This window comes from Ursus americanus, chromosome X (genome assembly GCF_024610735.1).
Source record: "Ursus americanus isolate L20-20 chromosome X, mUrsAme1.1.p, whole genome shotgun sequence".
Taxonomy (NCBI): Eukaryota; Metazoa; Chordata; class Mammalia; order Carnivora; family Ursidae; genus Ursus; species Ursus americanus.
In genome coordinates, this window is record NC_142164.1 from 7,077,948 (window position 1) to 7,104,815 (window position 26,868).

The 26,868-nt window shown below is 37.7% G+C and overlaps 1 pseudogene; it reads right to left on the minus strand.

The window, feature by feature from the left end:
• LOC123786856 (Y-box-binding protein 1 pseudogene) overlaps positions 1–10,023 on the minus strand; it is a 32,646-nt pseudogene extending 22,623 nt beyond the window's left edge.
• Positions 10,024–26,868: the final 16,845 nt, after the last annotated feature.

Here is a 26,868-nt window from a genome sequence, read left to right on the forward strand (position 1 = left end):
AGTATAAAGCTAAGCAAAATAAGTCAGTCAGAGAAAGGCAAATACCATATGATTTCACTCATATGTGGAATTTAAGAAAAACAAATGAGCAAAGGGAAATAAAGGAGAGAGAGACAAACCAAGAAACAGACTCAACTATAGAGAACGAACTGATGGTTACCAGAGGGGAGGTGGGTTGAGGGATGGGGAAATAGGTGAAGGGGATTAAAAGTACACTTATCATGATGAGCACTGAGTAATGTAAACAAATGTTGAATCACTATATTGTACACCTGAAACTAATATAACACTGTATATTAACTATACTGGGATTAAGATAAAATAAATAAAAATAAAAATTACAAGTGTAACAATGTGTTGAAATATACTGTATATTCTTGGAACCACTAAAGGGAAAAAAAAGCAAAATGAGAGAAATAAAACCAATTAAATTAAGACAAAAGAGGAAAGAAGACAATCAAGGAAAAATTATAAGATGACAAGATAGACACTAAAATAAGTTAGAAGATAGAAAATCCAAGTATTTGGGGTGCCTGGGTGGCGCAGTTTTTAAGCGTCTGCCTTTGGCTCAGGGCGTGATCCTGGCGTTCTGGGATCGAGCCCCACATCAGGCTCCTCTGCTGGGAGCCTGCTTCTTCCTCTCCCACTCCCCCTGCTTGCGTTCCCTCTCTCACTGGCTGTCTCTCTCTCTGTCAAATAAATAAATAAAATCTTTTAAAAAAATCCAAATATTTTAGTAATCACAGCAAGTACAGACTGATAATGATTTGAGCAACAAATTTACAAGCTTACTCCTACACTCCCACATTAGGAAATTCACTCTTTTCAAGCCTATGTGAAACATTTATAAAAGTTAAGCTCAGGGGCACCTGGGTGGCGCAGTTGGTTAAGCAACAGACTCTTGGTTTCGACTCAGGTTGCGATCTCAGGGTCCTGAGGTAGAGCTCAGCCTTGCTCGGGGTGGAGTCTGCTTAAGACTCCCTCTCCCTCTGCCCCTCCTCCCCTCAAATAAATAACCTTTTTTTAAAAAAACTTAATCTCATATTAGGTTATCAAACGCATCAACACATTTCCAAGTATAGTATTCAGTGTCAAACACATTATATTTCCCGAGCATGACGCATTCCAATGAGAGATGTTCTAAAAAGACAACACTAAAACACATATTTGGAAATTTAAAAACATGTTCATGTCAAAAACAAATTAGGATGGAAATTAGAAAGTATGTAAAAGTAGATAATACTGAAAAGACCAAATACAAAATCACAAAACCTGTTAGATACCGCTAAAGTGGCTCCTGTATTAAAAATAAAAATGGAAAGTAAATAAGCTCAAGAAGTTAGAAAAAGAAACATATTATAAATTCAAGGCAGAATTGTAGAAATAATTTTCAAAATACAAAAACAAGTATCTGGAGTAGAATATAGCCAAGAGATCCGTGTGGGTGCAGTGAAGAGAAACGGGAGCGTCACTGAAGTTAAAGTCAGAGGAGGGAGGGAGGGAAAGGGGACCAGATGATTCAGAGCCTTTGAGGTCACAGTGAAGACTGCGGCTTCTACTCTGAATGAGCTGGGAAATCACGGGAGGGCTTTAAACAGAGGAGTGACGTGATCTGATTGACATCTTACGTTAAGACTGGACCAAAGTGAGGCAAAGAAGTAGTCAGGGAGACCAGTTAAGAGGTTACTACAATAATCCAGGGAGAGATGGGGGTTTAAACCAAGTTAATGGTGGCGGGAACAGTTAGAAGTAGTCAAATCTGGAATATATTTTGGGGATGGAGGTGGTATGATTTACCAATGGACGACATATGGGGTGTGAGAAAGACGTCAAGAATGATGGCAAGATAGTTTGACCTGAAAACTGAAGTTGTTATTCATTCAGATGGGAAAGACTGTGGGAAGAGTTGACGTGGAAAGTAATATGAAGGATTTTGTTTGGTGCATATTAAATTCAGGTAGTTATCAGATATTCAAATGAGGATATCAAGCAGGCAGTTGGAAATACAGGTTAGGATTCAGAAATACATTTTTTCTAAATGGCCCGGCCTTTACATATAACTTGAATATAAAGATAAGTGACTTAAATGACAAGTTAATTTATAATAACGCTGCAATTCATTATTCTCATTCTGTTCTATTTTAGCGTGTACCCTCCGGAATCACAATGCATTCGTACACTGGCAGAATAGTTAGCCTTTTAACTCCTTCTGACACAGGATCCAGTATTTAACTTGGTCAGGACGTTTAAATATATTCCCCAAACTATGTTTTGAAACAAGTCCTTAAAATTTTATCAATGGAAATTTTATGTTCCCACTTAAATAGTTTTCATTGTTCATTGAAATGGCATTTCCCAAGCTGGTAATTATTTTTCAAAATCTGAAATCTCTAAGCACATTTTTAAATCAATTAGCACTCAGTAAATTGGTCCAAGTTACAGTTTCATGGTTAGTTCCTTTTATTTAGATTCCATAGTGGTTTTCCTGCAAGAGAAGATTAAATGCAACTGTTTTAAAATAGTTTGTCGAATTAAACAGAAAACTAGAAAAAAACAAAAAACCTGTAACCGCTACAGGGCCTAACTGTACTCAATGTTTTCTAATATTTACTCTCAATCTTCTTCATCTCTTAAAGCCACTTTTCTAAGGATAGTCAATGAAAAATTCTCCTACCCGTTATCCCCCCTCCCATCTTGAAAAGATTCGGCCTCAACATTTTTTTCCCTTTTTGTGCCTGTTGGTTCACCTTCAAAATATTATCAGAATTTGCCCTTTAGCCTTGACAGTCCCTGGAGCACTAAAAATTCTTCTAATTTCCCCTACTTTCCCTTGAGGGCAAAATGACTTGTAAAAGGGTCAGGATGTATTTCTAGACATCCTAAATTTTCCATGTGACTTTAAATGAAAGTCTTTAATTACTTGTAGCTTCATCGAATTCTGCACCCAGTCAATTTTCTTCCTCAGATTCTGACCTTCCCCCATAATTCAACTAGAGCCAGGCGGTACAATCTGTTTATTCCTTTCATAAAGACAATCCTACTTCTATCCATCTCGGCACCGCCTCCCCGTAACCTCTGGGAAACAGAATACATTCTTGGCTCGTTAATAAGACAATTCGATACTGACCTATGTGCTTTGTCCTTTGGAAAGATTCCATCCAATGTTGTCTATACTTGGCACATTCTCTTTAGTGAAAGGTAAGAGGGCTTGGTCTTTACGAAAACAACAGGGAAAAACACAGTTTTAGACAGTAGACTAGCAAAGCCAGCAACAAGATAATCCAGTTGATTATAATAATGAGAAGCAGTAGTTCTATCGTGTCGTAATCTATACTCCCTGCCATGAGTGGAATTGTGACGGGAAGTTTGCTAACGCAAATGGTAGCAGGAAGGAAACAAACACCCAATTTCACTTAAACTCTACCCTAGTCCACCACCTTGGTGAAAGCTTAGAAGGAATGGGCATGGCTTCACACCACATGACTACTTTGTCCATTATCATGTCATAATCATGAACGGAACCGGTTACCAGGGCAACTTGAGATGGCTCAGGCTGCTTATCCAGGATCAAAATGTCTTTACTTAGTCTCCACCTCTGTTCCTTGCTCACTTTTTTTTGAAGATTTTATTTATTTATTTGACAGAGAGAGACAGCCAGTGAGAGAGGGAACACAAGCAGGGGGAGTGGGAGAGGAAGAAGCAGGCTCATAGCGGAGGAGCCCGATGTGGGGCTCGATCCCAGAACGCCGGGATCACGCCCTGAGTCGAAGGCAGACGCTTAAAGGCTGTGCCACCCAGGCGCCCCTGTTCCTTGCTCACTTTACTTCTATGGTCTTGCCTGCATTTCATTCCTTGCTGATCGAGTTGTATTCTTATGGTAAAGTCTTAGTTGTCTAATTCCACTGATTACATATATTTTTTCTAACACACAAAAACAGATTCAAGCATTTTCAGCCTTGCGATTATACTACTAACCTCCTGAGATCTCACTACACGCATTGCATATAGTTACTGCACCAGTATATTTTCTTTTTCCAGTAAAAGAGTTTCCCCCTTCTACTCCATACGAGAGACAGGGCCCAGGACAAGGCACTAGACTCTATGCTACATTTTACAACAAGAACTTTAACTAGTCATTCCGTGTATTCATTTAGTCAGTAACCAACCTACATAACTGTATTCCAATACAGCGCAAATGTAGCCATCTTTTTCTTTTTTTAAACGTTTTTTATTTAAATTCAGTTAATTAACATATAATGTATTATTGGCTTCAGAGGTACAGGCCTGTGATTCATCAGTCTTACATAACACCCAGTGCTCATTACATCCCCTGCCGTCCTTAATGTCCATCACCCCCTTCCCCTCCAGCAACCCTCAGTTTGTTTCCTAAAGAGTCTCTTATGGTTTGTCTCCCTCTCTGGTTTCATCCTGTTTCATTTTTTCCTCTCTTCCCTTATGATCCTCTGTTTTGTTTCATAAGTTCCACGTATCAATGAGATCATATGAAAATTGTCTTTCTCTGATTGACTTATTTCTCTTAGCATAATATCCTCTAGTTCCATCCATGTCATTGCAAATGGCAAGATTTCAATTTCTTTGATGGCTATATAGTATTCATTGTATATATACACCACATTTTCTTTATTCATTCATCTGTTGATGGACCTCTGGGCTCTTTCCATAGTTTGGCTACTGTGGACATTGCTGCTATAAACGTTGGGTGCAGGTGCCCCTTCGGATCACTACATTTGTATCTTTGGGGTAAATACCCAGTAGTGCAATTTCTGGGTCATAGAGTAGTTCTATTTTCAACTTTTTGAGGAACCTCCATACTGTTTTCCAGAGGGGCTGCACCTGCCTGCGTTCCCACCAACAGTGTAGGAGGGCTCCCCTTTCTCCTCATCCTTGCCAACACCTGTCGTTTCCTGACTTGTTAATTTTAGCCATTCTGACTGGTATGAGGTGGTGTCTCACTGTGGTTTTGATTTGTATTCCCCTGATGTGGAGCACTTTTTCATGTGTCTGTTGGCCACTTGTATGTCTTCTTTGGAGAAATGTCTGTTCAGGTCTTCTGCCCATTTCTTGATTGGATTATTTGTTCTTTGGGTGTTGAGTTTGAGAAGTTCTTTATAGATCTTAGATACTATCCCTTTATCTGATATGTATTTTGCAAATATCTTTCTCCATTCTGTAGGTTGTCTTTTGTTTTGTCAGCTGTCCCTTTTGCTATGCAGAAGCTTTTTATCTTGATGAAATCCCATTAGTTCATTTTTGCCCTTGCTTCCCTTGCCTTTGGTGATGTGTCTAGGAAGAAGTTGCTGCAGCTGAGGTCAAAGAGGTTGCTCCCTGTGTTCTCCTCCAGGATTTTGATGGATTCCTGTCTCACATTTAGGTCTTTCATCCATTTGGAGTCTATTTTTGTGTATGGTGTAAGGAAATGGTCCAGTTTCGTTCTTCTGCATGTGGCTGTCCAATTTTCCCAACACCATTTGTTGAAGAGACTGTCTTTTTTCCATTGGATATTCTTCCCTGCTTTGTTGAATATTAGTTGACCATAGAGTTGAGGGTCCATTTCTAGGTTCTCTATTCTGTTCCACTGATCTATGTGTCTGTTTTTGTGCCAGTACCATACTGTCTTGATGATTACAGCTTTGTAATAGAGCTTGAAGTCCAGAATTGTGATGCCTCCAGTTTTGGTTTTCTTTTTTAACATTCCTTTGGCTATTCAGGGTCTTTTCTGCTTCCATACCAATTTAGGATTGTTTGTTCCAGCTCTGTTTAAAAAGTTGATGGTATTTTGATAAGGATTGCAATGAAAAGCTTGAGTAAACTCCTCCCTGAAACTCAGATCCAGTATATTTATATTAAGAGTTACGAGAAGACACAAACTCTTCTTCATCGGTCTTCAAGCAAAGGACAATAATAGTTGTCCTAGAGTCCTGAGGAGCAACCAAAGTAGGAGCAATGAGACATTAGAGCAGGAGGTAGGTGAAAGGATTGACAGGCCTGGGAATGGAGGTGATTTGCATGTGTGGGAAAAAGACAAAGAAGAGTTAAAGGTGACATCCAGGTTTCTATCTTGTGTAATGAGGTGTACCGTGGATGGTGATCTTTCAGTCCCCAAACAATACTGAAATTCAGCTATGCCCAGTGTGCTTCCTAGACCCCAAATTCTGAATTTCAGCAGCCTACTGTCTGTTTGTATTAACTAAATAATCTAGTGAAATCCTGTTGTAGTTCATACCTCGGCCTGCTTGGTCATAAAATGCATCCCCATACATACGTAAGCTCGAAAACTCAAGACTGCCAATAATTTTCCCAGTCTCTAACCCTGTGTTTCAGATGACGTCCCTTATTTAAGACTTACCTATCTTCAAGATACCTCTGGTCAACCATAAAATGCCTTGGACTCAATACATTGATAACAATGACCCACATTAGAAAACTTGAAAGGGGGGGAATGACATATCCGGGATCTCCTCCTTCAGAAGGCTGTGACTACCAATAGGCCTTTGTGTAATCACCAAATTTTTAAAAAACAGTAATAACAACAAGACTTCCCAGTAAGTTATGTCCCTTGTCATTGCAGCTATCAGGAAGCAGGACTGTCAACCGTAGTTCAATGAAGCAAGGAAGAAAATAACCTCTTCAAAACAGCCTGTCTTTTATCACTACATCAGGAAACATTTCAAGTGCTGAGCCACAAAAAATAACTACTTTTATGTTCAAATCAGTTATCCAGTAGTTCACTGCAAAAAGGTGATATGTTAAACCCCTTCTCGCATACCCTCTAGATGTGCTCTATTATACCTTAACTAAATGCTGACCAAAGAAGCATACAGAATTTGCATTAAGTGGGAAGATGTTCCATTGTACACAGCTTGTAAAACAATCCAGCCCTTTGCTGTCCATGCAATAAGCACTAGTGACATATAGCTATTGGGCACTCAAAATGTGACAAGTCTTTATTAAGATGCACCATAAATGTGAAATGCATGGCATAGTCTGAAGAAAAATTATGAAAAAAGAATGTAAACTATCTTGTATTTTTTATATTGAGTATAAGTTTTAAATGATACTATTTTGGACATATTGGGTCAGATAAAATATATTACTAAATACAATAATATATGCAATAATATATAATATTACTAAATAATTTCCTTTTACCTCTTTTAATATGGTTTCTAAAAAATTTAGAATTACATATGAGGCTCACATTATATTTCTATTGGACATTGATATTCCATACTATGTCATTTTTTCAACTAATATTTTTTTATTTAAATTCAATTAGCCAACATATAGTACATCATTAGTTTCAGATGTGGAGTTCAAAAATTCATCCGTTGCGTATAATACCCAGTGCTCATCACATCCTGTGCCCCCCTTAACGCCCATCACCCAAAACCCCACCCACCTCCCCTCCAGCAACCCTCAGTTTGTTTCCCAGAGTTAAGAGCCTCTCATGGTTTGTCTCCCTCTCTGATGACTTCCCATTCTATACTGTGTTAGAGCTTATATTAGATAACAGTTTTAGAATGCCCTTTAACTGACTGTTGTCTCCTTTAATATCATTTTTTTCCAAACTAAATTACTGTGAAATACAGTTAGTTAACCTATTTCAGTATGTCCTAAACAATTTCTTATTTAACCAGGGAATTTTTATTTTAAAGTTAAATAAAATTTTAAGTTAAATAAAATGTTCTGTTTTAAAGTAAATATTTCTGTTACATTTTATCAGATTTCAAAACATGATATAAATAATTCCTATTAGATTCCAATAGGCATCGTTAGTGTTCATCAACATAGAAGAAAACAGGCAACTTAGGCAAAATGGTGGAAACCCAGGGGAGATACTCCATCTTTTCATTCAGTGCTATATTTTTTCCTCCTTTTCAATTAGCACAAGCAATCTTTTTGATACAGTAGCAGCACAGCATGACTATCTATGCTAAGTGGTGTTGTGAATTCAGGCTGTGAGATTTCCCTCGGAGATTAAATTACCTTTGAAATTCTCCAGCTGCAGCAGCATGATTTTCTCTTCTACTTTGTTCCTGGCCTGTAATCCTCAGTTATGCACTTTCTTCTTAAGGAAAATGCATCTAAATGGCTCCGTGGTACTCTGGGCTTTGCTTAACTCCAGTATCAACAAAGATGATGAATTGGCGGGGGGGGGGGGGGGGGGGGCGGGGGGGGCTGCCCTGCCATTCATCCAGCTGTCTTCAGGAACTAGAGACAGAAAGGGATTGGAATTACTAGTGACATCTTTCCTTGATACCAGGCAGAGCAAATTGTCTCAAAGCCTGGAGTTCTGTTTTTAAGCTGGGATTTTTCTTCAGTTTGTTCAAGTTTGTGGCTAAAGATTTTCTATCAGACTCATAAAATGTATAGGTACTTTGGCCAAGTGCATCACTCCTATACACTCCTCTCCTCTGATTTCCTCTGACGAATCCCATACAGCTAGACAGACACTGAGTGTGCAATATATTGAGTATCCTGAGGACAAACGAAAAGGTCCATTAATCCATGAATTATTTAGACATTTGATTCACTCAGCTACTACCCTTTACTCATCCATCTAGAAATTCCTAGACAACGGATAAAAATGTTTAGTTTTCCTTTATTAACTTGGCCTCCCCTAGATTCATTTTGTAAGCTCTAACTCATCATAAGGTTATTATGAATTGTTCCCCTTTTCAAATAGAGGGAAAATTAAAACATTAACGGCATCTATATTTTCAGCCCTAATGCAATTCCGTATCAACATCAGAATCCGCACGTCCTACTAAAAGCAAAATGTACACTTGAAGATAAGATTGGGTAACCCGAAATGCTCTGTGGATGATGCCAGGGGAGTATCGTGCCTGTAGTTTCTGAATAATGCATATATTAAATATGAGTAGTTAGGACTTCGGGCAGGATGTAGCATGTATGCATAAATGCAAGTAGGAAAATATTTGGAGGACATGGTGGTTATACCTAAGATTAGAACACAGGTAAAATAGATTCGGGGTTAAAATATTCCAATAATAAACCCCTGACAATCTCAGTCTCTCTGGTATTCATCCAAAACTGTGGGCATGTTTCTTTCCTCTGTGTTTGCAATGATTGAGTTTCCTTTACTTCAGTAGTTCTCAAATTCATTATAGCCACAGAGTCTTGTACTCCAAGGTCAGCAAACTTTTTCTGTAAAGGGCAGACTGTAATCAGTAAATACTTTTGACTCTGCTGGCCACATGATCTCTCCCGCAACTATTCACCTCTGTCATTGTAGCACAAAGGCCGTCATAAATCAGTATGCAAATTAATGGGTGTGGCTGTGTGCCAATAAAACTTTATAAAAACAGATGATGGGCTGAATTTGGACTATGGGTGGTAGTTTGTTGACCCATTTTATTCCAGTGACATCTCACATCAAATCCCAATAGATCATAATAGTTATGAATCAACATTCAAAAACGCAGGTAAGTAAGAAATACCACATTATTTTCCTCTAATCATGTTCCAAATAAAAACTTTTATAACACCACTTGGTGGGGCGCCTGGGTAGCACAGTCGTTAAAGCGTCTGCCTTCGGCTCAGGGCGTGATCCCGGCGTACCGGGATCGAGTCCCACATCGGGCTCCTCCGCTATGAGCCTGCTTCTTCCTCTCCCACTCCCCCTGCTGTGTTCCCTCTCTCGCTGGCTGTCTCTCTGTCACATAAATAAATAAAAATCTTTAAAAAAAAAAAAACATTTCTTAAAAAAAAAAAAAAAAAACACCACTTGGTGACAAATTTTCTCTGAGTCATTCTTGGAGCTATCCATCCCCTACCGTAAGATGATATGTAGCAGCAAGACAAAGCAGAGGGTTGGGAGAAGTGGGCTCCAGAGTCATATGTTCTCTGTTCATACACATTACCATTATAACCTCCATTTACAAGCCTCTTCCGTCCTGACTGTGTTACTCGCTGCCCAGCTTGAAGCGTAGATAGTTGCTGGAAACCCTGAAAACCTCCATTGGAGCACCACACAGACATTACTTACAACGGCTTGCCATATACGTGGGGTGCTTGTTATTGTTATTTGCGTCCATGTGCGGTAAGCACATTTAACATAAGCTCTACGCTCTTAGCAAATTTTAAGTACACACTACAGTTGTGTTAGCTATGGGCAGTATGCTGTACAGCAGATCTCCAGAACTTATTTATCTTTCGTATAACGGAAACTTTGTACTCTTGGACTATCCCTCCCCGTTTCCCCTTCCCACCAGCCATTGGCTTAAAGGGTTCTGAAACTTGCCTTTGACCGCAGGCAGGACAAACAGACCTTTGTGTTTTTTCTATCTTCTCGAAATCTTTCCTTTCTGCTGTGTTATTTTCAAAACCATTCTCTCCAGTATATTCCCTTTTTGCAGCCAAAGTTCTGCAAAAGAACTGGGGCTCCAGACGGTTTCTGCTTAAATCCTTGAAGAAAACTGCTTGAAAAGTAAATGCAAACAATGTAATTTTTCTTAAAGTCGTCGTTTTTTCAGAGCAGTTTTAGGTTCACACTATTGAGAGGAAGGTACAAAGATTTCCCCCAAAATACCATGTCCCATGCATAGCTTCCCCGTCATCAACACCACTCACAGAAGGGCACCTTTTTTTTTTTTAACCAACGATGAATCAGCACTAATGCGTCATAATCACCCAAAGTCCATAGTTTACCTTAAAGTTTCTTCTTGGTACTGTACATTCCATGGATTACAACAAATGTATAATGATATGTATCCATCGTATAGAGTATTTTCACTTCTCTAAAAATCTGTGCTCTACCTGGCAACCACTAATCTTTTTATTGTCTCTATAGTTTCGCCTTTTCCAGAATGTCTTATAGTTGGAATCATACAGTTATGGAACGTTTTCGAACGGACTTCTTTCACTTAGTAATATGCATTTAAGGTTCCTCTGTGTCTTTCCACGGATTGATAGCTCATTTGTTTTAGCGCCGAGTGATATTTCATCATCCGGATGTACCATGATTTATTTATCCATTCAGCTACTAAAGGACACCTTGGTTGTTTACAAGCTTGGGTGACTACGAATAAAGCTGTTATAAACATCCGTGTGCAGGTTTTGTGTGAACCTAAGTCTTCAACTCCGTTGGAAAACTGCCAAACTGTTTTCCAAAATGGTTGTGCCATTAATGCACAAAAACAACAAGTTAGAAAACGCATTCTTCCAGGCTCCTGAAAGTTTAAGTTTCTTCTTTACTGAAATCAGCATCTTCTCCATTCTAGTTCTCAACACTGAAAGTACTTAACAACAAATTGAACATCCTGGATATGTTTAAAATAACTCCAGCATTTATGTGTTCTCCTGCCTGGAGGCGGAATACATATGTTCAAGTAAAACATAATGTGTGTTGGGGCACCTGGGTGGCTCAGCTGGTTAAGCGTGCAGCTCTTGATTTCCATCAGGTCAGGATCTCAGGGTTATGAGATCGAGCCCCGCATTGGGCTCCACACTGGGCATGGAGCCTGCTTGGGATCCTCTCTCCCCCTCTCCCTCTGCCCCTCTTCCCTTTTTTTCTAAAAAAACAACAACAACAACAACATAATGTATATTAAAAGTGCATGTTTTCTTTTGCCATTCAAATTTCTTTCTCTATTTCATTTATGCATTCATTTAAATTTTTTCTGAGCTAGAGATATAGATTTTTGAAATAAAGAGCAAGAAGATGATAATATAGGGGTCATGTGTACAGTAAAAGAAGACTCAAAAATGGGACTTTGGGGGACACCAACATTTAAGAGGAGATTGAAGGAAAAGGACCCCGCACAAGTTCATGCTAAGCAGTAACCAGGAACAAATGAAAGAAGTCAAATATTAACAGCATCAAGTACAACAGAGAGGTCAAATAAGTAGGGCATTATCCACCGGGAGTCACAACTGAAAGAACAAGACATAGTGTCTTTGAAGAATGTGTCAGAGTTCAATCATGAAAATAGGGAATGAGAGGCTTATACACTGTTGGAAGGCTGGGGGAGAAAAGACCAAAAGGGCCATAGCTGCTTTTCAGGAAATCTGGAAGAATAGAGATTACAGGAATCCTGCCACCAATAATTTCAGCTGCCTTCGACCCCAAAGAAAATGGAATAGATCGTGTATTTGAATATAGTCACATTACATTAATTAGATAATGTGTTGAATTGATCCGTTATTGAATCGTCTTGCTTATACTATTAATCCACAAACACAACGTTCCTTTGCTATTTTCATTCTCAAAGGACCAAACTATTTGCATAACATGATTATTTTGATTATTGAATGATCTGTTTTTCAATGTATTTTTAATGAACAGGAAATTTTTCATTCCAACATAAATTATGGAATTCATAGCTAAAACTGTCTTTTAGTCAGATTGTGATAATGCTTTTCATAAGAAACTGCTTCATTTTCACAAGATTTGAACTATGGTTATGTCTAGATTCCTCATTAGCTCTTTCAAAGTATATATTTCTATTGATACCACTAATTTAACCTTAAAACTTTGAGGACTCTTTCAAGTCTCTTAATTTATATAGGATTTTAAGTTGCAAAATAATTCAAACTGAATTTTAAAGATTGAAGTGTTTTTTGGAATCAGAAAAATCCTTGAATTAAAACAAAAAGGAGTTGACATTGAATTAGACCTGTTGGCAGCAACCCCACAGAAAGAGGTGAGAACCTGCAATTTTATATAAATTTAATTGCAAGATATAATGTTAATCTCCGGAAAAATAAGTCATCATACGGAAACCAAATAAACCATAAAAGAACATTAGGTTTCATTTGGTAATTATAAATGATTTTATATCATTCAAGTTTCAAACTGATTTTGTTAATTTTTACTTCATTCTGTTTTGTATGTATGGCAAATTTTCACTATCTCTTTTATTCTGGCTCACCCAGCATGTCTTCGCTGCCTAAGAAATCCGACAGCTCTACAGAGGAAAAAAGTGTGCATCAAATTCCTAATGAGTGCAATTTACATTATAAGGAGGAACAATCACACTCAGCACTTTCTTTCACTGGAAATGACTTGGGAATTCCTTAGAAAGATCCAGTGATTTCAAAAACACGCAATATATCACTATCTAGGCTTGTAAAGAAATAAAAATAAAAGGGTTCCTGGCTATTCTGCCATCTCAGTTCCAATAAAATCCCAACTTAACATTTGGCTCTGAAATTCAGGATTCCTCCAAGCGCTAGTAACCTTTAAATATCTCTTTTCTATGTATTCTTGCTGATATTAAGAAACACTCATGTGATAACTGCAAAGATATTGCACATATATGTTGACAGAGTTTCATTTATGAGAACCCTTGACATTCTATTAATTTGTTTGGACAGGACTTATTGTCTTGACTAAATCTTCAAAGGATGACAATCTGCATCTTGAATGCTCTCCATCAAAAATAATTATTACGAAGTGTGATATTTTTATTTTATTGCATTAGTTTGCTAATTTCTCTGATGTACGATCCCCATTAATTCTGTTTTTCCTTTTGAGTTCTTCATCCCCAATTACTCTAACAAGATTTTCACAGAAATGCAACTATGTCAGAATCACAGCCCACTCTCCCTGTTTAGTTTCAACAATGATTGTTAATGGGGTATGTAAACAAATTTCCTTGATGAGCAAATCTGCAGAGTCAGTTTTGATTTTTCATGCATTGTATGAGACTTTGCATTTAAAAAGAACTTAATGACTTAATTCAGTAATGCTATTTCTGAACATGCCAGGCCTTTCTTCACCTCCAGGTTTTTGACTTGTCTATTCATTATGCTAGTGGTTCTCATCCCAGATATCCCCACAGTTAATCCTCCACTTGTTTCAAGTCATTGCTTAAATGTAAACCTATCAGCAAAGCCTACACTGGCAACTTTATTTAATATCCCAACTCCCTCTTCTCTATAATCCCAATATCCTTTACCCTGCTCTATTTGTTTTTCTTATCTAAAATATACACTCAGAAAGACAGAGATTTTTGTCCATATTATTTGTCAATGCATCATTGGCACCTAAAACAATGTCTGACACATAATATTTGCTCAGTAAGTGTGTGTTATAAAATGATTGATTTCTGCACTGAAAGTGTGGCCTGATGTCTGTGAATACAAAAATCCATTTCACATTTAATAATTCCTCATGGTCAACAATGCTTACAATTCTCAATTATATGAGATCTATAGTTTAGTTGACTTTTTTTCTATTCTAGGTAAATGAAAAATTAACTCTATGCTATTTCTTATGTTATTCTCCCAGCTTAATAATATTAATTATTCTTCCATCTCTGCCAGTTAACCAGTTACTTTTGATTTACTTTCCAAGCAATTTCCTTTAGAAATTTTAAGCCATGTAAGTCCAAAGAAAACAATTCATTAAACTTGAGAAAGAGGTAAATGTTATTATGTATGTTAATTGTTTCCCTTTCATTTCCATGAGGGTAACATGTTGACAATAACAGGACAATAACTCCCTTTGGTACCTAATATATAATACAAATGCACAGGTTTGGCATAATGCCCAAAAAAGGTAGCCTGAAAATCCTCTCATGACAGCAATCCAGAAATACTAAACAGAATATGACAATTGTATAAACAAGGCATAGCTGAATTTACAAGGAAAAAAAATGGAAATCTCCTATGATAAAAATGAATATGGGCTTAAAAAAACAGAGTTGAGTTCACCCAAGAAAACAGAAGCCATTATTTAAAATAAAGGTAACTTAGTGAGGAAACTGGTTATGAAAGAGCTGCAAGACAGGTAGGGTACACTGCGTAAATCAAGAGATTAACTACGACAGAAAACCACTTGCATCCTAATTTTATGGCTGAAGTAATGGAGGCATCAAGAGGAGAAGTGAATTGACTGGGTTCTCACAGTTAGTAAATGGTGGAAACATAATCCGTAGCTGGCAGTTTGGCTATAGAATCTGGCCTCATCTGCTGCAATATAGAATCTTACTGAAGAATAACAGGCACACATGGAAAACAACAATTATTATTTCTTCAAATTGAAAACATGCAATCATTAAAATTAAAAATTCATCAAACATACATGAACAGAAAATATTACACAGGAAGCTACATATGATTCAATACCTAGAATACATAATAACGGAGGGAAAACAAGTAAACTAAGTTAAGAGATATGGGGGCACGTGGATGGCTCAGTTGGTTAAGCATCTGACTCTTGATCTCAGCTCAGGTCTTCATCTCAGGGTCATGAGTTCAAGCCCCACGTTGGGCTCCACGCTGGGTGTGGAGCCTACTTAAAAAATGTTTAAAAGAGAAGTTAAGAGACATGGGGGTGAAAACCAGAAAATTAACACACTTCGAATCAAATCCCAGAAATAGAGAATAGAAAGAATGAATATTTTCCTGAATTGATGAAATAAACAATTTTCTTGGAGGGGAGAACAAAATATTTAATCCTACTAAGATAAATAAAAATAAATCCACATTTAACATAATACAACACACCAAAAACAAATAGAAAAACTGAAATGCCACTGGAAAAAATACAATTTATCTACAAAAGAGTGGTAATCCAACAGTAGCTATCTCAATGGCACCAACAGTGTCATAGAACAGTGATTGATTATAGAAAATAAATCTTTAAAGTGGTGAGGCGAAATAACTGGTTTCCTAGAATTGTATAACCAGCTAAGATATTATTCAAAAATGAAGGTGAAAAGAACATTTCCAGGAAAATGCACACTCACACACACACACACACATACACACAACTTTCTTGTTAATTATATGTTTAGCATAATAAAGTGTCCTTTGTCTTATTTAACGGTTTGGAGGTTTGAATTACACTGAGTTTATTTAATATTAAGATAATAGGACCTGAGGGTTTTTTGTTTGTTTCTATTTACCTGGTAATATATTTGCGCATTTTTTAAATTGAGGTCTAATTATCTTAAAACATTATATTAGTTTCAGGTATACAACATAATGATTCAGTATTTATATAGACTACACGATGAACACTACAGTAAGTCTAGTTACCATCACTCACTATACAAAGTTACAAAAAATTTTTCCTTGTGGCTGAATAATATTCCATCATATGCATGTACCACATCGCCCCACAATTGCACTGACATGGATGGAACTGGAGGGGATTATGCTAAGTGAAGTAAGTCAAGCAGAGAAAGACAATTATCTTGTCATATGTGGAACATAAGGAGTATCTTGGAGGACCACAGGGGGAGGGAGGGAAATCTGAAGGGGGAGAAATCAGAGAGGGAGACAAACCACGAGAGACTATGGACCCTGGGAAACAAACTGAGGGTTTCATAGGGGAAGGGGATGGGCGGAGGGACTAACCGGGTGATGGGTATTACGGAGAGCATGTGTTGTGGTGAGCAGATAAATCACCGAACACTACATCAAAAACTAATGTACTATATAGCGGCTAACTGAACATAACAAAAAAAATCAAAAAAAAGTTTTCCCTTGTGAGGAGAACTTCCAAGATTTTACTCTCTTATATTTGCCCATCATTTAAATTTTAATCTTTCAAATCATATTTTTAAAATATCTCTTATGTACATTATAGAGTTGATTTAATGATATAGTATAAATTTCTTTTCTCTTAACAGGTGAATTTACTCCAATTAAATGTAATGACATGACAGATATATTTGGTATTTGTTCTGTCATTTGAATGTGTATCTTATTATGTGGCTTCTTTTTTTTCTTAACTGTAGTCTTCTAATAGAAAGTTACATATTATTTTAAGGGTTAGTTTTATAATTAAACCTTTATATAATACCTTTCCCACACCACATTATTAAGAGGGAAGACTCAATGTGAAAAAGATGTCACTCCTCCTTAGAGGATTGTTAATTCATTAACTTAATACCAGTTCAATAAAACTATACACAGGTTTTTTTGGTGGAACTAGACAAGCTGATTCTCATTTTCATATAGAAAAATAAAACAGCATGGGGCGCCTGGTTGGCTCAGTCATTAAGCCTCTGCCTTCGGCTCAGGGCGTGATCCCGGCATTCTGGGATCGAGCCCCCGCATCGGGCTCCTCTGCTGGGAGCCTGCTTCTTCCTCTCCCACTCCCCCTGCTTGTGTTCCCTCTCTCGCTGGCTGTCTCCTCTCTGTCAAATGAATAAATAAAATTTTTTAAAAAAATAAATAAAAAGAATAAAACAGCAAAGATGTATAGAGTTCTGAAAAGGGATATCAACGTGGGGAACTAACCCTACCAGATTAAAAAAACATTATATAAAGCTTCAGTCATGAAAAATAATATAGAGGGTACACAAATAGAACAATACAACAGAAGTTCCAGAAATACACAAAGATCTATATGGGGTTGACATCATATATCAATTTTTAGTAAATGGTTTTGAAATAGCTATGGAGCCATTTTTTTTTTAAGATTTTATTTATTTATTTGACAGAGAGAGAGACAGCCAGCGAGAGAGGGAACACAAGCAGGGGGAGTGGGAGAGGAAGAAGCAGGCTCCCAGTGGAAGAGCCTGATGTGGGGCTTGATCCCAGGACCCTGGGATCACGCCCTGGGCCAAAGGCAGATGCTTAACGACTGAGCCACCCAGGTGCCCCTGTGGAGCCATTTAAAGAAAGAAAGAAAAAAAAACCCCGCCAACTAATGAATCATGGAACACTACAACAAAAACTTTATGATATACTGTATGCCGGCTAACTGAACATAATTTTTAAAAATTTTTAAAAGAAAAAAATAAAGTTGAATCCACTTCTCATATCAGATGCTATGATAAAGTCAACATATGCCAAATATTTTTAAAAATGAGAACATAAAAGTAATCAGAAAAAGATGGCAAATTTCTTTATAATCTTAGATGGGAGAAAACCTTTCTAATGGTTCCGAATTCAGAAGCCATCAAAGACTGATGAAGTAGAGTATGTATATATATAAAAAGCCCCATTAACTTCTGCATAGAAAAAGCCAATATCAAATAATAATGACATATTTGGAAATAACTTGAAAATCATATTACATACAAAGGCCTTATCTCCCTAAAGTAGTATTAAAGAAACTGCTAATCCAATAAAAATGGTCAAAGTCTATGAACAAACAGGTCCCAGAAATTACAAATTACCATTGAACATATAGAAGGTGGTCGCTGTCACTCAAAACAAGATAAACACAAATTAGAAAGTAAAATTTTGTTGACATAGCATGTTTCACCTATCAGATTGGCAAATCATCTAAACGTTTGACGATTCTCCTGGCAAGGCCAGGGGCAGCATGCATTCCCACACATTCCTGATAGGAGTACAGAATGGTAAAATTCCCCTGAAGGGCAATTTGTAAATATCTATTAAAATTACAAATGCATTTGCCCTCTAATGAAGCAGTCTTTCCTCTGGGAATTTATTCTATAGACATACGTGTATGAATTAAATATCAGAAAAGTATAAGTTTATTCATTGCTCCGTTAGCTACAATGTAGAAAATAAGAAACAATCCAAGTGTCCATCCATAAGGAATAATTAAGTAAACTGTGGTACAATCACACAATGGAGAAATCAACAGCAATTCAAAAAAAAAAAGAAAGAAAGAATGAGAGAGTTGTCTCTCTCTGCAAGATCTTCAGTGTAGAATGTGAGATTTAGAAAGAAAAAGCAAAGTCCAGTAGTATCGTATGTAGATTGTATGCTACCTTCTTCATAACAGAAAATAAGAAAAATGAGAATATAGATTCATATTTGCTTATTTTTGCCTAATAAAACTCCGGAAGGATAGATAAGAAACTGATAGAAGTAGTAAGCAATGTACATGTACAGGAGAAGAATGAGATTTTTTTTGGAATTACTTCTATACTGTTTTGTTAACTACGTGAATATATTACTAAAATCTTTTTTTTTTTTTTTAAGAATCAAAAAGGTATAAACATGTAACAAAAAGGGAGAGGAGGCAACACAGTTTTGAAAGCATAGAGAATGGGAATAGCCAAGAGGGCAGCTTATTCAGGCTGCAGAATCCCAGAATGATTCAGAATTGAAAGTAAGAGTATATGAGCGGAACTGAAAACCAGAAAATTAACTGAAAGTCAGTAGGTCCACATACTTCCCCCACAGAAAGTAGGTGACTAAACCTGCATCAACCCAGCAGAAGAGTATACTTTCTGGAGATGTTAAAGCAAAGAGACTCCAACACCAGGCACAACTGATATTAGGTGTGTTGCACTAAAAACGGGAAAGTAAATAGGGTGATGGGAAGAAAGAAGAAGAAAAGAAAGAGGTCAAAAAGGTAGAGAAGGAGAACTAACATTCACTAAGTAATTACTACGGGCCAGAGAGTGGTATATCATTTCTCTGTGTCAGCACTTTTTAATTTATTTTAATTTCATTATTATCATTTTTTTATTTCTTAGAGAGGGAGAGAGGGAGGGAAGGGTGGGGCAGAGGGAAAAGGAGAAAGAGAGAGAATCCTTTTTTAAAAAAAGATTTTATTTATTTATTTGCAAGAGAATGAGAAAGAGAGCAGGAGAGGGGAGAAGGTCAGAGGGAAAAGCAGACTCCCTGCTCAGCAGGGAGCCTGAGGCGGGACTCAATCCCGGGACTCTAGGATCACAAGCTGAGCCAAAGGCAGTCGCTTAACCAACTGAGCCACGCAGGTGTCCCAGAAGGGAAAGAATCCTAAGCAGACTCCACACCCAGCACAGAGCCCATCACAGGGCTCGATCTCGCAACCCTGAGATCAAGACCTGAACTGAAATCAACAGACAGAGGCTTAACCAACTGAGCCACCCAGGGGCCCCTGTGTCAGCTCATTTACTATTCACAACTACTTTATGAGGTACGTACTATAACATTCTCCTCAACACATTTGAAGAAACTGTGATACGGTATGTTTAAGTCATCTAAGGATGCAAACGAGTGACGAAGCTAGGGACTCAGCAGGCGGTTGTTTTCAGAGCCCATACCTTTAAACATGACATATACGCAAAGGTAAAAATGACCGCTTTCCATTTCGTTTCCTAGAAAACTCACAGCTGAGCATACATGCCCCTACCCCACCCACGCACTGCCACGGCCACTTGTGTGACTGCCCGCAGTCCTCCAGGGAGTGTGATCATGCCAAAAGACACCAACGGATTCCAGCAATTGTGAGCCTTGCAATGAACTACTTCAGTCCCACTCATGCACTCATAGAAAACTCTAAATCATGTTATGAGACTAGAAAAAATCTGTTATCAAAACAGACAAGGTCCAGGGCGCCTGGGTGGCTCAATTGGTTAAGCGTCTGCCTTCGGCTCAGGTCATGATCCCAGGGTCCTGGGATGGAGCCCCATCTTTGGCTCCCTGCTCAGCAGGGAGTCTGCTTCTCCCTCTTCCTCTGCCCCTCCCCTTGCTTGCACTCTCTCTCACTATCTCTCTCTCAAATAAATAATCTTTGAAAAAATAAACAAAACAGACAAGGACCAGATGAAAAACAAAAATTATAAGTAAATCTCAATTGTAAGTATAGACCTAAAACACTAATTAGTAAAGTGATTCCATCAATGTATAAAAAATAATATATCATGACCAAATAGATTTGACCGAGGAATGCAAAGATGACTTAACAAAAGAAAATCTACTAATTTCATTCAGTGCATTACTATATTAAAGAAGAAAAAAACCTTTGAATTATATCAATAGATCATTGATTTTGTAAAAAGTAATATCAAACTAAGAATGGAAAGGAAAGAACATCCGTAATGTGATAAAGGGTATTGACCAGAATCTATAGTAAACACCATATCTTAATTATGCAACTATAGGAACATTCCCATCTAAGCTAGGAACAAGAGAAGTAGGTCTAATATTATCATTATCAACCTAATACTGGAGATCTTAGATAACATAAACAAGAAAAAAATATTAGAATTAGAAAGGAAGAGGCAAAGCTATCATCATCTACAAAGGTTCATGCAGTATTTATTAGCCTTATGTTTTTAGGCTTATTAGCTATTAGGCATGGGGATGATATACAACTTTTCCATAAAGAGAAGAGGCAAAATTCTTTGGGGTAGTGCCTTAACTTCCTTGAAAAATCTGATACGGTGATGAGCACCAGGTGATGTACGGAAGTGTTGAATCACTATATTGTATACCCGAAACTCATATTATGCTATATGTTAACAAACTGGAATTTAAATAAAAACTTAAAAAAAATACTCTTTAAATAAGAAAATAAAAATAAAAATCTTATACAAATACAACAAAAATTCAGACTACCATTGCTCTTTGACATTAGAACTGTGTATATATGAGACCAAAACATCCAGTCAATTCAGCTGACTTTAGTCCAAGATGAATTAATATAGGAGGAAATAAAATATAAACAGAAAACAAAACATCAGAGAATTGATTGCTTGTTGACTGCTTTATTCAGTCAGAATTACTAAAGGGCTATCATGGGGAAGGATTCTGCAGATTTTAATAAGCTATAGGTAACAATTCATAAGCAGCCTCATTAGAATATCTTTGGAATAATCTTCCATCAGAATGAAAGGTTTATCAGAGGTTATCTTCTATAAGGTCAAAGGGAGAAAAAAAATGGGTAGATTCTCCTCTACCTACAATACTGCTTTATAAAATGGTTTAGCTTTCGAATAACAAAGGAGGCTTAATTGAGAAGAGGACAAATGCAGGCAAATGGAGACTGATTCCATAAAATGAGCAAATACCCTTGCAACTACAAAGGAATCCAGAATCCTAAATATTAGGTCATCTTCGTAAACTTCAGCCAACGAGACATCCTGATAAGACAGGAGTGGTAAAGAAGAATGGGGTGCCTGGGTGGCACAGCGGTTAAGCGTCTGCCTTCGGCTCAGGGCGTGATCCCAGCGTTATGGGATCGAGCCCCACATCAGGCTCCTCTGCTATGAGCCTGCTTCTTCCTCTCCCACTCCCCCTGCGTGTGTTCCCTCTCTCGCTGGCTGTCTCTATCTCTGTCAAATAAATAAATAAAATCTTTTTTAAAAAAGAAGACACTAGCATTATTGTTTCTATTTGCATTGCTAATATTAACTATGTATGACAGACCGGGAACGATTCAGCAGGGGCCTTTTTCCCACTGAGTCACATTTCCAAAGGCCAGCCAAAGATGCCTCTGATGGAGGAGCTGACACATAAATCAGCATGCTTTTTAGAGATTCTCTGCTATGGAAATTGATTTACTCATTCACAGAAAAAGAAAGCATTCATTGGTTGTCAACTCTTGGTAATAAGTCAGACACATTCCCTTATGGATTAGTTATCTATTGCTGTGTAACAAATACCACCAAACATTAATAGCTTAAAACAACAGTAAGTTTTTATTATCTCTAATTGTTTTTCTAAGTCCAAAATTCCTATAGTATTTCACTGGGCAGTTGGGGTTCCATCTCTAAATCAGATGGCTTTCAGAGCTGCAGTCATGTGAAGCCTTGACTGTGGCTGGGAGATAAGCCTTCCAGGTTGCTCACTTACATGGCTGGCAAGTTGGTGTTGGCTGAGAAAAAGAGAGCACCATTTCTGTCTACATGGGCTCCTCCATGGGGCTATTTGAGAGTTCTTCTAACATGGCAGCTGGCTTTCCCCATAGTGAGTGATAAGAGATCAATGTGGAAGCCACATTGCTTTTTATAACAACCTGGAAGTCAGAAACTGCCACTTCGGCCATATTCTATTGGTTACAGAGAGTCAGCCCTGATTCACTTGGGAGAGGACAACACAGGGGTATAAATAAAAGAGGCAAGGATCATTGGGAGCCATATCGAAGGTTGGTTTCTATATCTTCTTTCCAAACAGCTCCTATCATACCATACCATACCAATACAGTATGATAAATGCTGTAACATACAATTTTTAGTCTTTAGATTTGATTATCCATAGAGAAAACTAAACTTTTCAAATTATCCTTCTCCAAAGACCTAAGATACACAGAGTGATAAAACCTAAAATCACTAACCTTATCTTAATTTCGCTTTTGGATAAAGCCAACAAATCTTAAGAGTTATTGTTTACAATTTTTTTTATCATTTTGGCAAGAAAGAAGTTAAATTTTTAATATCATTCTTAGAAAAGATGACATTTGCGGTTGACACCGAAAAGGTCAAACAGAATGCTTGAGGCAAACCTATACATCAATACTGACAGATTGAAACAGGAATGATGCTTTTGAATTTAGATTTTAAACTTAACTTGGTTTTCAGTTTTGCTTACTGAAAATAGTATTCCAATTTAAAATAGGCTTTATATTTGCTCTTTAGAAGAGTAAGTTCATGGCTGTTGAGAGAATCTGTATTATTCAAATATGTATTATTCAAATCTGTATTTTTCAAATCTGTATTATTCAAATATGTTTTGAGCTCAAAATATAACTGTTTCCCACGAAGGTCTCCTCTAATTGGACAAAACTTTACAAATGGGTAAAGGAAGAAAAGAGATGATGATTTCACCTGGTTTTACCTCTCCAGGTTAATAAGAGGGCTTGTGGTGCTGAGAATGACAGATATTAAGGACATTACCTACTTAGGTAAAGTTCAGGTGGGAAAGCAGGTGGTAGTTATGGAGGGGTACTTGCTTGAATATGTTTTGAAGACCTTAGCTAGAAAGGAAGACTATGAAATTTAAAAGTCAAAATGCCAAAACTTTGCCCCAAATACAGTAGAGACTCTTCTAGTACTTTATGGTTCTTTGTAATAAAGTTTTAATACCAAAACCAAGTTATGGTTCTGATCTAACTTAACCTAACCTTCTGCTATTGAGTGTGTTTTATTTTTCCTTTTATCTGCAGTGAGCGATTGCTGGAATCCCAAGAGAACTATCAAGTAGATTCAAGTCTGACTTCCATTATGCAATCACTTATCTTTTTATACAAAGTAGAGTGGTTATTCTGGGATTAGAACATAAGCTTGCAAATCTTTGCCATTTGGTTATAGCCATAGGCCTGATACGCTGTTTACATAAACCTGCGAACTTCTTACAGGAACTGCATTTCTATTTGGCTCTTTCCAATTTGGTTTGAGCTCCTATCTTGTGGCCTATATCTGCTTACTTTGTACATATGCTAGAGTTCTGTTTGGTTTGGTTCTCCTGAAACTCATTTATACTTTCTTGAAGTTACTCGCTTAACTGCTTGACCAATTCCTGTTAATATGACATGCTAGGACTTAAAACCATGCCTTTACTCACTATACATTTGTCTTTTTTTAGTTTGTTTTCAGCTGTCTATTATATGAACACACTCGAAGGCAAACCCTAATCTCCCTTGCTTCCTATCTATATTTTGTGTGTGTTTCTCCCTCCCTTATGTCAGTTCTGTGAGGAAACTAGCATCCTTCAATACCCTTGATTTCTTTGCTTAAATCAACTAGAACTGGTTTCTATGTTTGCAACCAAGAATTCCAAGCGATACTGAGATTATTTCAGTGAATGTGATGCATGCCACAGATACCCAGAAATGCAGGGAAACTAGGATTAATTATCTTGCTTAGTGCGGATTAAATGCTGTGAACCCACTAATATTTATGGATAAGCACCCGGTAGCCCACGGCATACAATGACAAAATAGATTCTTAAATTAGGCATCTGGGCACCCAGAATGTGGTCATCATTGAAGGTTTAATTTGGGGGACTGGTTGTCATTTTTTTAGGACAATATGCAGAAATTCAAGGACCATGGGGTACAGATGGCGGCTTCCAACAGCTCTGGACACTTTATGAAAAAAGAACAAGGTTGTCAAATCCCTAAATCCTAGTATCGAGGCAGGGATTTATATGACCATGAGCATGCTAAATGAATCCATTGTCTCTTGTACTTAATAGGCTTGAGTAAGAAGAAAACCAAATACTTAGTACGACCCTTAGCTGCCAAATCATAATTTCAGTTAAATCCCCAGCTTCCCCAATTCTCTACCGGGAGTTATCGAATTGAACAGGAACAAGTTGGATATACACAATAGGATGGGTAATATCAGCAGATACATAGGTCTCAGGGTATTCCCAAACCCGAATTCCCATAGCTAAATTATCCCAAACTCCCTTAACAAATAGAAGTATCCTCTCTATCCTCTTCCTTGCAGATATTAACGTTATCATTAGGGAGTTACCTCCTTAGAAAAGCCAATGCTCCTCTTTGTCTAATAAGAGAGCCGGATCCCAGTATTCTCTGGGACAGTAATTAAAAAGTTTAATGCTAGAACACGAGTCAGATACAACATAGATTACAGGACTTTTCTAATTTGTAAAAGAAACGCATTTTTAGGGGGCACCTGGGTGGCTCAGTCGTTAAGCGTCTGCCTTCGGCTCAGGGCATGATCCCAGTGTTCTGGGATCGAGCCCCACATCAGGCTCCTCCGCTGGGAGCCTGCTTCTTCCTCTCCCACTCCCCCTGCTTGTGTTCCCTCTCTCGCTGGCTGTCTCTCTGTCAAATAAATAAGTAAAATCTTAAAAAAAAAAAAAAGCATTTTTATATTGGGTAAAAATTGTCAATATAGGTGTCCTTTACAGATGGGCCAGCAGAAAGTTAAGATTGCTTCTGTTCGCCCAGTTGGTTGACTAAAAAGTCTCAGTATTGGTAGTCATAGTAAATATAACTGAAATGTTAGAAATTCCTAGGTATAATGTGCAGAATGAACCCAATGAGAAAGATTTGCTTTGCGTGCCCTTCCCATGTGCACCTCCTTACACCCCCAGAGGGAGTTGAGAGGATATTCCCTTCACCACAACCTTGAAAAATATATTAATAACAGTGTCTTTAAAAAGTTCTTTACGAGACTGTTCTTTCTGGCAGTATATTAAATAACTTTAAAATCACTCCAGTATAAAATGGATAGATAGGCCAGATAAAATATGAAACACAACTTAATGCATATCCTAACTGACAATACATTAATGAAGAATCAAGTTGAGGGGCACCTGGGTGGCACAGCGGTTAAGCGTCTGCCTTCGGCTCAGGGCGTGATCCCGGCGTTATGGGATCGAGCCCCACATCAGGCTCTTCCACTATGAGCCTGCTTCTTCCTCTCCCACTCCCCCTGCTTGTGTTCCCTCTCTCGCTGGCTGTCTCTATCTCTGTCGAATAAATAAATAAAATCTTTAAAAAAAAATTGAAGAATCAAGTTGAAGAAGCTGGGAACCGGCACATTAAACTGATACTAAGGCGGCCTCCGCTGTGGCTCTCTGCAGGTGTTCGTCTCTCTGGGTAACCAAGAGACTTATGAACCAGCAAAGTGAAGCAAAGGACTCAAGCCTTGAACCTCATAGGAAGGAATTAAGGCTAAAATCCTCTGTAAAAATTTGGGATTCTGAACAGTCTACATCTTCCGTGAAAAGATGGACTTGGGAGAAAATCCACAAGAGAGTAAAAAAAGATAATAAAGAACTTTGTTTCATATTGGAGTCTAGGTGAAAAAGAAGTCTCCTCTGACTCTAACATTAGCACAGTCAATCCTTAGGCAGGCAGAGGGGCTCAAAGTTTCATCCCCTCTGCGGCATGGGGGAAAAAAGGCACACACACAAACCCATGGACACAGAATTATGATAAGAAGACTGACCTCCAACACCTAACCCACTATACACAGAAAAATGCACGGAGTTTACAATTAGCAACTGCTGTTGAGGAGGGTCGGGCTTAAGCCTCAAACGTAAAGCAAATTTAAATTGGTTATAAAACTCAATGTCAATGTAGGAATAATTGTTGAAGAGACATAGTGGAAAATATATGAAATCTACATTACATTAATATGGCCTAAGAAACCCAGAAGTTGATGGGAGAGAAAATCTGCTCTACACTTGTTCTTCCACGTAAGAAGAAACAAATGCTAATGTTCTCTGGAGAGATGGGTCCTTAACCCAGGCTTTCTAGGA